General features: G+C 34.3%; 1 protein-coding gene across 5 annotated transcripts in view; it reads right to left on the bottom strand.

Annotated features, from left to right (window-relative positions):
- Window positions 1-766: 766 nt before the first annotated feature.
- Window positions 767-11462, bottom strand: part of LOC149588130 (protein regulator of cytokinesis 1-like) — a 44087-nt gene continuing 33391 nt past the window's right edge. The window contains exons 6-7 of one of the 5 annotated variants that reach the window (XR_016380067.1): window positions 11228-11445; window positions 767-1105 (exon numbers count right to left, since the gene is read on the bottom strand). The gene's annotated coding sequence lies outside the window, so the exon portion shown is untranslated. Of the gene's footprint in view, window positions 1106-3407; window positions 11446-11462 lie in introns of those variants that run through there. The other 4 variants (XR_016380065.1, XR_016380066.1, XM_089863169.1 and 1 more) reach the window with 4 other exon arrangements.

Raw genomic sequence — 11462 nt, 5'->3', positions numbered from 1 at the left:
ATTCATACATAACCCCTCTAGATGAAGAAACATCAATATCAACATTTCGATTATTAGATGTAGATAACCGAACAATTATCCCCACAAATATCAATATTCGTATACTTATCACGGCAGCTGACGTAATTCACTCATGAGCAATACCCTCTTTAGGAATCAAAGCAGATGCTATACCAGGACGAATTAATCAAGTCCCCATAATCTAGCTCTAATCGCTCAGGATTATTTTTTGGACAATGTTCAGAAATTTGCGGAGCTAACCACAGTTTCATACCTATTATTATTGAAAGAATCCCTGTTAATCATTTTATCAACTGAATTAACAATACTGACTCATTAAGTGGCTGAAATCTTTTAAGCAATGGTCTCTTAAACCATACTATGGGAATTTTCCCCTTAATGAAAAGAAAATAGTTAAAGTTTTATAACAATATCTTGTCAAGATATAATTACTTAAAGTTTTTCTTAATACCCCAAATATTCCCTATAAACTGATGATTACTATCACTTGTGCCTATTACTCTAACTATATTAAATCTAATTAATATGAATTTTAATAAACCCTTAAAGGGTATGGGAATTTACAATTTCATATCATATTTTACCACGAAAGTGGTATTATATTACACTTTCAAGTCTCTACTTTCAAAATATAAAGTTTTTAATATAATTGAACCAAAGTTTCTATTTTTAAAATCCATTGGAAAATCACGAAAACTCAGTGACGATATATAAATCATTTTGTCTTGCCCAGCTATTTCGGTTGGGTTATGACATCACACGGGGAAACCTATATGAGCGAGCGCGAGCGCGAGCTATAGGCGCCTCGAGCTCTGTCCATGCTTTGATAGCGGAGAGAGTGGCACCATCTCGCGTGTGTGACGTCAAAAACAAGAAAACGTTGTAGCCTTTCTTAAAAACTTTTAAAAGTGGATTTTAAATAATTTCATATGAAGCATTTTCAAATGCATATTGCCAAATAACTAGAAATCGGAGAATTAAAAGCTTGATATTTTTGAATTCACAGTAATTAATTCTATCTTTTGCTATATAAATCAGGGTTTTTTCAAACGAAGCTTCTCATACCCTTTAAAATCAGAAAAACCTATATGGAGAAAAAATATTAACAAAACATTAAACTGGAAATGATAACAAATCTTTTTTCTACATTTGACCCCTCAACTTCATCAAATTTATCACTAAACTGATTATCCTTATTTATTCCATCTCTGATACTACCTCACATTTTTTGAACTAAAAATAATCGCTACTCAATTATCACACAAAATTTTTTCCAAACTTTACATCTAGAATTCAAAAACCTTTTAAATTGAACATTTACTAATGGAATCACAAGTCTTATTTTAAGATTAATTTGGCTAATAGCAATTAATAATTTAATAGGTCTGATACCTTACATTTTTACAGCCACCAGTCATATGGTAATTTCATTAACTTTGGCCTTACCCTTATGGTTAACTTTGATACTATTTGGATGAATTAATAACACAAAAAAATATTTGCCCATTTATTACCTAATGGGACCCCACCCGCTTTAATAATATTTATAATTTTAATTGAGACCGTAAGAAATATCATCCGACCTATTACCCTTTCAATTCGGCTATCAGCTAATATAATTGCAGGGCACCTTTTACTAACTTTATTGGGTAACCAAGGTACAATTATAAATATAAAAAATAACTTTTTAATTATTAATACTCAATTAGTATTATTAACTTTAGAACTAGCAGTAGCTATTATTCAAGGTTATGTATTTATTATTCTTATCTCATTATACACAACAGAAGTACATTAACTACCAATGAAAAACTTTCACCCATTTCATATTGTTGATCAAAGCCCCTGACCCCTTACCGCAGCCCTAGGGGCACTATTTATGACATCAGGAACTATTAGTTGAATTCATATTAAACCCCCTATACTAATATCTCTAGGCCTACTTTTAATTGTTATCACAAGATTCCAATGATTGCGAGACATCCACCGAGAAGCTACTCTTCAGGGAAACCACACATCTAAAGTTATTATTGGATTACAGTGGGGGATAATTCTATTTATTATCTCTGAAGTATTTTTTTTGTTTCATTTTTTTGGGCATTTTTACATAGAAGCCTATCCCCAAATGTAGAAATTGGTATAATATGACCCCCAAAAGGAATTGAACCTTTTAATCCTTTACAAATCCCACTTTTAAACACTACTATTCTATTATCCTCCGGAATTTCAATTACATGAACACATCATAGTATTTTAAATAATAACCTAAACCAGGCTAAAAAATCACTTTTAGCATGCTTTTAGTAACTATTTTACTAGGAGGTTACTTTACAATACTACAAGCCTGAGAATATATCGAAGCCCCTTTTACTATTGCAGACTCAATTTATGGCACTACATTTTTTGTAGCTACAGGCTTTCATGGACTGCATGTACTAATTGGCACCACCTTTCTAATAATCACAATAATTCGGTTAGTAAACCTTCACTTATCTAAAACTCGTCATTTTGGATTTGAAGCAGCAGCTTGATACTGACATTTTGTTGATGTAGTATGACTATTGTTATACTCTCTAATCTATTGATGAGGGGGGGTATTTATTTAGTATAAAAAGTACATTTAGCTTCCAACTAAAAAGTTTTCTTTAAAAATAAATAATATTTATATTAGTAATTACAATAGCTTTTATTTTAAGAATAGGGGTGATACTACTATCCTCAAATTTAGCCAAAATACAAAACTTTTCAATAGAAAAAAACTCTCCATTCGAATGCGGATTTAATCCTACTTATAAAACCCGAGTGCCCTTCTCTCTACAATTTTTCCTAATTGCGTTAATCTTTATTATTTTTGATGTAGAAATTATCATCATTATACCCTCGCCCTTATTCTTATTCAAATCTTATATAATAAGAATCTCAGTATTTATATTAATTATTATTATTATTACCTTAGGACTACTTCATGAATGAAAAGAAGGAAGATTAAATTGAGCCTAGGTTAGTATTTAAAATTTATAAAATCTAATTTGCACTTAGAAATTGTGTTATACACCTGGCCTTTAATAAAAGTGAAACTATATCACATTCAGTTTCGACCTGAAAATTTGAACTAACAATTCTTATTTTAGAAGAAACCAATATTGAGGTATCTTAATGTTAATAAGAATATAGACTAAAAGTCCTTCTAAAGAAGTTAAAATTTTTAAAGCCGCTAACTTTAACTCTGTTTATAAAAAACATAACTTCTGAATTTTCTATAGTGTAATTAAAACACCTGATTTTTTCATAATCAAAATACTATATAGTTAGAAATACAAAAAATTTAATTTATTTAAGAGAATCCCTGCTATCTTGACTGCTTCAAAATCAGTCTACTACTTAAATAAAAACTTAATAAAAAAATTAAACCTAATAAAAGTAAAAGAATCTGAACAAATAGAGTATTATAATATATGTGTTGAAAACTGCCCCCTCCTCAACGTAAAAATTTCTCAACGCCTAATCCTCCAAAAATCTCACCCCAACGTAATCTCCTTTTACAAAAAAATTCTATTAACCTTAAAGAAATTAGTTATAAAAAATGAAACCAGGCTTGATAAAAATCATATAGAAATAAAATAATAAAAAATAACACCCCTATAAAAATTTATAAAAATTTCTATAATAGGTACTCAAAACCAAAAAATTCAAAAAACACCTAATAAAGTAAATATTTTCTCCCCATAGGATAAAACAACTAATGCTCTATAATCAAATAACAGTCAACTCATTATACCTCCAAAAATTACCCCTACCCCTGAAAGAAAATACACAGAAAAATTTATTTCTTTTCTCTCAGAATAATTAAAAAAATTTACCCCTATATAACCATTTAACAACAAATTATAAATCAAACGGGAACTATAAATAATTGTAGAAAAAACCCCTAAAAAGAAAATAAAAATATATATTAACCCACACCCTTCCATTAAAAATAATTCAATAATTAAATCCTTTGAATAAAAACCACAACTAAAAGGAATACCTCCTAATCTTAGAAAACTTAAAAATATACCATAACCCAACATAGGAGAAAAATTTAACAAACCCCCCAATATCCGAATATCTTGTAAACCATTACCCCCATGAATCATAGAACCAGCACATAAAAATAATAAAGCCTTAAAAATTGCATGAGTCAATATGTGAAAATAAGCTCATTCTCATAACCCTAAAGATAAACTAAATATTATTAGGGCTAACTGGCTTAAAGTTGATAAAGCAATAACCCTCTTAAAATCTATTTCTATACATGCCCCCACCCCTGACATTAATAAAGTTAATAATGAAATATATATTATAATCTCCCCATAAACTCTAAATAAAAAGAGGTCATGAAAACGAATCAATAAAAATACTCCTGCTGTTACTAAAGTAGAAGAATGAACTAAAGAAGAAACAGGGGTGGGAGCAGCTATAGCCGCTGGGAGCCAAGAAGATAAAGGAATTTGTGCTCTTTTAGTTATAGCTGCTAAAAAATGCAACTAAATAATCAGATTGATAAAAAATCCAACTTTAAACTATTAAAAAAAAATAAAATCTCAGTCACCTAAATTTACTATTGCCACAATACCCAAAAGAATACCTACATCCCCTACTCGATTTCTCAAGACCGTTAATATACCTGCATTAAAAGAACGAATATTTTGATAATAAATTACTAAAGCATAAGAAATTAAACCTAGGCCATCTCAACCTAACAATAAACTTATTAAATTAGGGCTTAAGACTAACAAAGCTATTGAGAGAATAAATAATAAAACTAAGTAAAAAAAAACGAACCTCCCTCTTATCACCTGCTATATAAGAATGACTATAGACAAACACAAAAAAAGAAATTAAAAGAACAACAGATAAAAATACAACCCCTAATCAATCAAACAATAAAATAAAACCCCCACTTCCAGGTATTCTAAATAACTCATATTCATACAAAAATACTTCACCCGTTATTAATAAATACAGAGCCATAAAAAAAAAATTAATAGTAAAAAACCAGCTCAAATAAAAAAGTTTGACATTTACTTAAGAGAAAACCTATCTTTAATTCCACAAATTAAAATTTTTTATCAAACTACTTAAGTAAATAATAAGACCCAAATTTAAAACTAATAATAACAATGGATAAATATGGCCCCATAAAACTAAATTCTCCCTTAAACTTCTAGGGTTAAAATCTTCTAAAAGTTCAAAATCGACCATGTTGGCTGACAGAAAATAAATATAAAGAATAACACCCAGCCAAAAAAAATATACAACCCAAAGGAAACATTAATCAACATCTGATTTGGACTATCCCAAATGAAAGAAATAATTCCCCCACTAAATTTAAAAAGGGGGGAGCGGCTATATTTCTTACACTTAAAATAAACCACAAAAAAGAAAAACTAGGTAAAACTAGAATTAGCCCACGAAGAAGAAGAAATCTTCGAGTATGCAAACGCTCATAAATCATATTTACAATAACAAACAACCCAGAGGAAGTAAACCCATGAGAAAGTATCATAATAACTGAACCCAAATATCCAAAAACAGATAGTCTTAGAGCCCCTCCAAGAAATATTCTTATGTGACCTACAGAAGAATAAGCAACCAAACCCTTTATATCTCTTTGGGATAAGCAGACAAAACTTATAATCACCCCTCCCCCTAAAAAAAAAAGATAAAATTATATCCCCATACTCAACTTAAAGACATAAGAATAAAGGAATTAACCGTAGCATACCATACCCCCCTATTTTCAATATCACCCCCGCTAAAATCATTGAACCAAAAACAGGCGCTTCTACATGAGCCTTATAGGTAACCATAAATGCACTATATATCCTGGTAATTTAATTAAAAAGGCAAAATAAATAAAAAAAATAAATAAGAAGAACTTCCTAGGTTATTTAGGTTGTAATAGAAAAAATTTGGGTCATTCCTATTTTAGAGGCCGTTTTCCATAGTGGTAAATTTTTTAGTAGGATGGTAGTAAAAATAGTAGTATTCCCCCTACATGGAAAAGCGAAACCTATGATGCAGAAAATAGTATGAATTGCTACATTGTGCCGACTAACCATAAATTGCCGCCTTTTCCAAAATATTGCTGACTAACCATAAATTGCCGCCTTTTCCAAATTATTTCTGAATAACCATAAATTGCCGCCTTTTCCAAAATATTGCTATATTACTGTCTTTTTCCGTGTAAAGAGGCGCATACTTAGCCTTTCGTGAATAAACAGGAAAAATGAAATGGGGTAATGCACTGGCCTATTAACAAGGCGTTTTAAGTGTTCTAATTGCGAGGCCAGTACAGAATGAACATGCAAAACGAAATGTTGGAATAATACATTGGCCTTTTAACTAGGGGTCCTAAGAGACCTAATTGCGAGGCCAGTACAGATATGCCCTTACGTTCAAACGAGATTAGACCAGGTTAGGTAAGGTTTGGTTTAGGCGAGGCGGGTGAAATTTCATGTCGGGCCTCTCAAGTAGGCGTTGGTAGTGGCCTACTTGAGAGGCCATTAGAAAATAAACATGCAAAACGGAACCGTGGACAATTACACGGGCCTCTGAACTAAGCGTTTGTAGTTGCCTACTTGAGAGGCCAGTAGAGAATAAACACGCAAAATTAAACTAGGGACAATACATGGGTCTCTTATCTATGTTTTTATCGTCGGCTACTTTGCCGTTCGTGAATAAATATTAAAAACGAAATGGAAGTATCACATTGGCCTTTAAACTAGGTGTCCTAAGTGGCCTAATTGCGAGGCCAGTACAGATATGTCCTAACGTTCAAACTAGATAAGTATAGGTTAGGTTAGGTTAGGTTAGGTTAGGTTAGGTTAGGTTTAGGTTAGGTTGAGGTTAGGTTGGGTTGGGTTCAGGTTAGGTTGGGTTGGGTTCAGGTTAGGTTGGGTTGGGTTGAGGTTAGGTTAGGTTGGGTTGGGTTGGGTTGAGGTTAGGTTGGGTAACTTGGGTTAGGTTAGGTGTCGGCCCGCTCATCTTCGCGTCAGTAGTGGCCTACTTGAGAGGCTGGACTATTACACGGGCCGCTCAACTAGGCGTCAGTAGTGGCCTACTTGAGAGGCTGGACTATTACACGGGCCGCTCAACTAGGCGTCAGTAGTGGCCTACTTGAGAGGCCAGTAGAGAATAAACAAGCAAAATGGAACCATGGGTACAATTACACTGGCCGCTCAACTAGGCGTCAGTAGTGGCCTACTTGAGAGGCCAGTAGAGAATAAACAAGCAAAATGGAACCATGGACTATTACACTGGCCTCTCAATTAGGCGTCAGTAGTGGCCTACTTGAGAGGCCAGTAGAGAATAAACAAAGAAAATGGAACCACGGGTACAATTACACTGGCCGCTCAACTAGGCGTCAGTAGTGGCCTACTTGAGAGGCCAGTAGAGAATAAACAAGCAAAATGGAACCATGGACTATTACACTGGCCTCTCAATTAGGCGTCAGTAGTGGCCTACTTGAGAGGCCAGTAGAGAATAAACAAAGAAAATGGAACCACGGGTACAATTATACTGGCCGCTCAACTAGGCGTCAGTAGTGGCCTACTTGAGAGGCCAGTAGAGAATAAACAAGCAAAATTGAACCATGGACTATTACACTGGTCTCTCAATTAGGCGTCAGTAGTGGCCTATTTGAGAGGCCAGTAGATAATAAACAAAGAAAATGGAACCATGGACTATTACACTGGCCGCTCAACTAGGCGTCAGTAGTGGCCTACTTGAGAGGCCAGTAGAGAATAAACAAGCAAAATGGAACCATGGGTACAATTACACTGGCCGCTCAACTAGGCGTCAGTAGTGGCCTACTTGAGAGGCCAGTAGAGAATAAACAAGCAAAATGGAACCATGGACTATTACACTGGCCTCTCAATTAGGCGTCAGTAGTGGCCTACTTGAGAGGCCAGTAGAGAATAAACAAAGAAAATGGAACCATGGACTATTACACTGGCCGCTCAACTAGGCGTCAGTAGTGGCCTACTTGAGAGGCCAGTAGAGAATAAACAAGCAAAATGGAACCATGGGTACAATTACACTGGCCGCTCAACTAGGCGTCAGTAGTGGCCTACTTGAGAGGCCAGTAGAGAATAAACAAGCAAAATGGAACCATGGACTATTACACTGGCCTCTCAATTAGGCGTCAGTAGTGGCCTACTTGAGAGGCCAGTAGAGAATAAACAAAGAAAATGGAACCATGGACTATTACACTGGCCGCTCAACTAGGCGTCAGTAGTGGCCTACTTGAGAGGCCAGTAGAGAGACTATACCCACCTGTATGAGAGGCCAAGGTATCGGGAAGTTGCTTCTGTGACATAATTTATATCTATTTTGATCGCATTTAGAGTCCAAATGGATTTTATTTTTTGGAAATATTGTAGAGAAGATTATATTAAACGCGGTTCTGGTGCTCGAAAACCTCTTAGTGAAAAGCGATCATTATATTTCACAAAAACGTCTGTATCTACTGCTTGAATATTATGGCCTCCAAAACCGATTTAATACCCCATACATTTATACAAATTGAAAACTTTCTGCCTTTTCCAGAAGTTTTTAATTGGTCATACGACTGACTTTTAAATGCAGTTTCATACTGCGTTTAAGTCGATCAAATGGCCTACTTTGTATGCAGTTTTATACTGTATGCCAGAACTACCCTCAATTAAACGGGTATAGTTCTGCATGTAAGAATTGTCCTAGCGACAGGGGATTTCGTTCCCTCAAGGCGGAACCTTGCTATAAATATAGCATTAATCACTAATACTAATCATAAATTAAATATACAGTAAAACCATATGAAAGCGTTTTAGTCAGATTTTAGTTATCCATAGTATTTTCTCCTTCATCGGTTTAGCTTTTCGGTTCTAGGAAAAATACTACTATTTTTACTACTATCCTACTAAAAAAATTTCCCACTATCGAAGCCGGCCTCTAAAATAGGAATGATCCAAAAATTTATAGTACCTAAATCCTTACCTACCCATAATAATCCTAACAACAGGGGTAAGGAACCAAATATAGTATAAAATAATATACAAACCCCCGCCTTTAATTTTTCTGGCTGAAAACCATACCCTACGATTAGTAACAAAAGAGGGACTAAAGAAGCTTCAAAAGAAAAATAAAAATATAATAAATCTATAGCTAGAAAAGTTAATACTAAAGTGACTAACATCAATATGCATAAAACTTTGTACAATAAAAAATTAAAATTTTCCCTTTTATATAGTTAAGAAAGATCTGAAATTATGTAGTTTTTTTCAAATTTTAATTGAATTAATGGAACTATGCATTTAGAATGTAGGACATAATCCCCCCTGGACATAATCCCCCGGACATAATACCCCCATTAGAGAAGAAAAGGACATAATCCCCTCAGGTAGGAGACAAAATCCCCCGGACAATTTCCCCCGAGTGGATGCCGAAGACAAAATACCCCAAGCCCTAGGACAATTCCCCCCAATTAATGTAAAAAATTATATTTTTTGAAAAAGGTGTACCTGTGTTGGTCGCTATAATGTCCATGGTTTAATGAGCAAGTGCTACTCAATATTTTAAAAAGTAATGTTACTTCAGAAGAAAATAAATGTAAAAAAAAATATTTTGGAAAAGGCGTACCATTGTTACAATATTTCCAAAATATTACAAACCGAACCCAACCCAACCCAACCTAACCTAACCTAACCTAACCTAAAATAACCTAACCCAACCAAACCTAACCTAACCCAACCTGGTTCACGGGTAGTTGAGCGGTTTTCAAAAGAGCGTTTTGGAATAAAGCGGTTCCCAAAACAGCGCTTTGCAAAACCGCGTACAAGCAAAACCGCGGTTGCTGTTTCAGCGTTTCTCAATACAGCGCTATTTCCCAAAACAGCGGTTGCTGTTTCCGCCCAAACTGTGATTGATAGGGAGGGAAATCTCTATTATATTAAGTATATAGGACAAAGAACAATATTATGCAAAAAGGAGTAGTGTTATATCGGAAGTAAATATAAAATATAATTTTTTGGAAAAGGAATATTATTTTGGGAAGTTAATGAAGATAAACAACAATATTTTGGAAAAGGCGTACTTTCGTACGCTCAAGATTTAAACGCTGTAATCAAAATGCGCTAAAACGATAAATGGCTATAATGGCAAACGCGTTTATGAAAAAGCCGTTTTGGACAATGCTGTTTTGATAACACGCCTAATCGATAACATACCACCCAAACATAACCCAACCAAACCTAACCTAACCTAACCAAACCAAACCTAACCTAACCTAACCAAACCTAACCCAACCAAACCTAACCTAACCCAACCAAACCTAACCTAACCTAACCCAACCCAACCTAACCTAACCTATTCTAACCCAACCAAACCCAACTGAACCCGAATAAAATCAAAAAATTGTCAAACTGAATGTCAATATTGAATGTCAGTGACACAACCAATTAACAATTCGAAAGCAAAAATTGTCTCGTATTTCCAATTTTTCACCATTATTAACGCTAATAACTAATTATTAATACGTAAACCTATTTCTACCCTAGAAATGAACGAAACTGAACGAAATAATTAGAAATAATTCAAATTATATTTTGATAATACTCACGTACCTTCGGGGAATCGAACCCACCATTCTTCTCTCCGCTGTTCAACGCCTTATCCACTACGCCACTAGATCGCTGAGGCTTCCAGTGTTTTAGATAATATTGACATTGTATTTTTAATTGTCGGGGGATTATGACCGGAGAATTTTGTCTAGAGGTTGGGGGGATTTTGTCTACAGCGTGGGGGGATTTTGTCTTGAGAGTGGGGGATTTTGTACTCTTAACTAGGATGGGGGAAAAAGACCGGGGGATTTTGTCTTGAGATAGGGGGGATTTTGTACGTTTTTAAAAATGGGGGATTATGACCGGGGGTCTTTTGTCTTGGGGGTATTTAGTCCGTATACCATGCATTTAAGAATGATTCCCCTTAATTAAAAAGGCAAAATATGTGTTTAATAATGCGAAACAGTACGGAAAACAACCCTAAGCCTTTGTCGATTATCATGAAAAAAAAATTGTTGTTCAAAATACTTACGTTTGTCTTGCTTAAATTAAACTATGAAAGGTTGAAACATATAGTTCTGAAAAACATTAGTCGCATAGAATTAAATATAAAACATTCTTACTGCATTGAAATTAATTCTCCGAGCTACACTGATTCGAGGTTTGCATCCTCGCATAGTTAGAATTACACAGAGAGGGAACCCTTCTATGTTTAGCTTATACGTTCCATCCATAAACAGAACATCGTGAAACTTTTCACATGGTGTTCGCATGGTAGGCGTTTGAAAGTACACATATTCCAACTCATCGTTTTCGTCAGTACAAACATCAATTACAGAATCTTTAGGCAAGAGTGTT

Source organism: Phalangium opilio, unplaced genomic scaffold, assembly GCF_054372755.1.
Source record: "Phalangium opilio isolate 3A_F unplaced genomic scaffold, DU_Popi_V2 ptg000663l_1, whole genome shotgun sequence".
NCBI classification, from domain to species: Eukaryota; Metazoa; Arthropoda; class Arachnida; order Opiliones; family Phalangiidae; genus Phalangium; species Phalangium opilio.
This window is presented reverse-complemented; position numbering and strand designations above follow the sequence as displayed.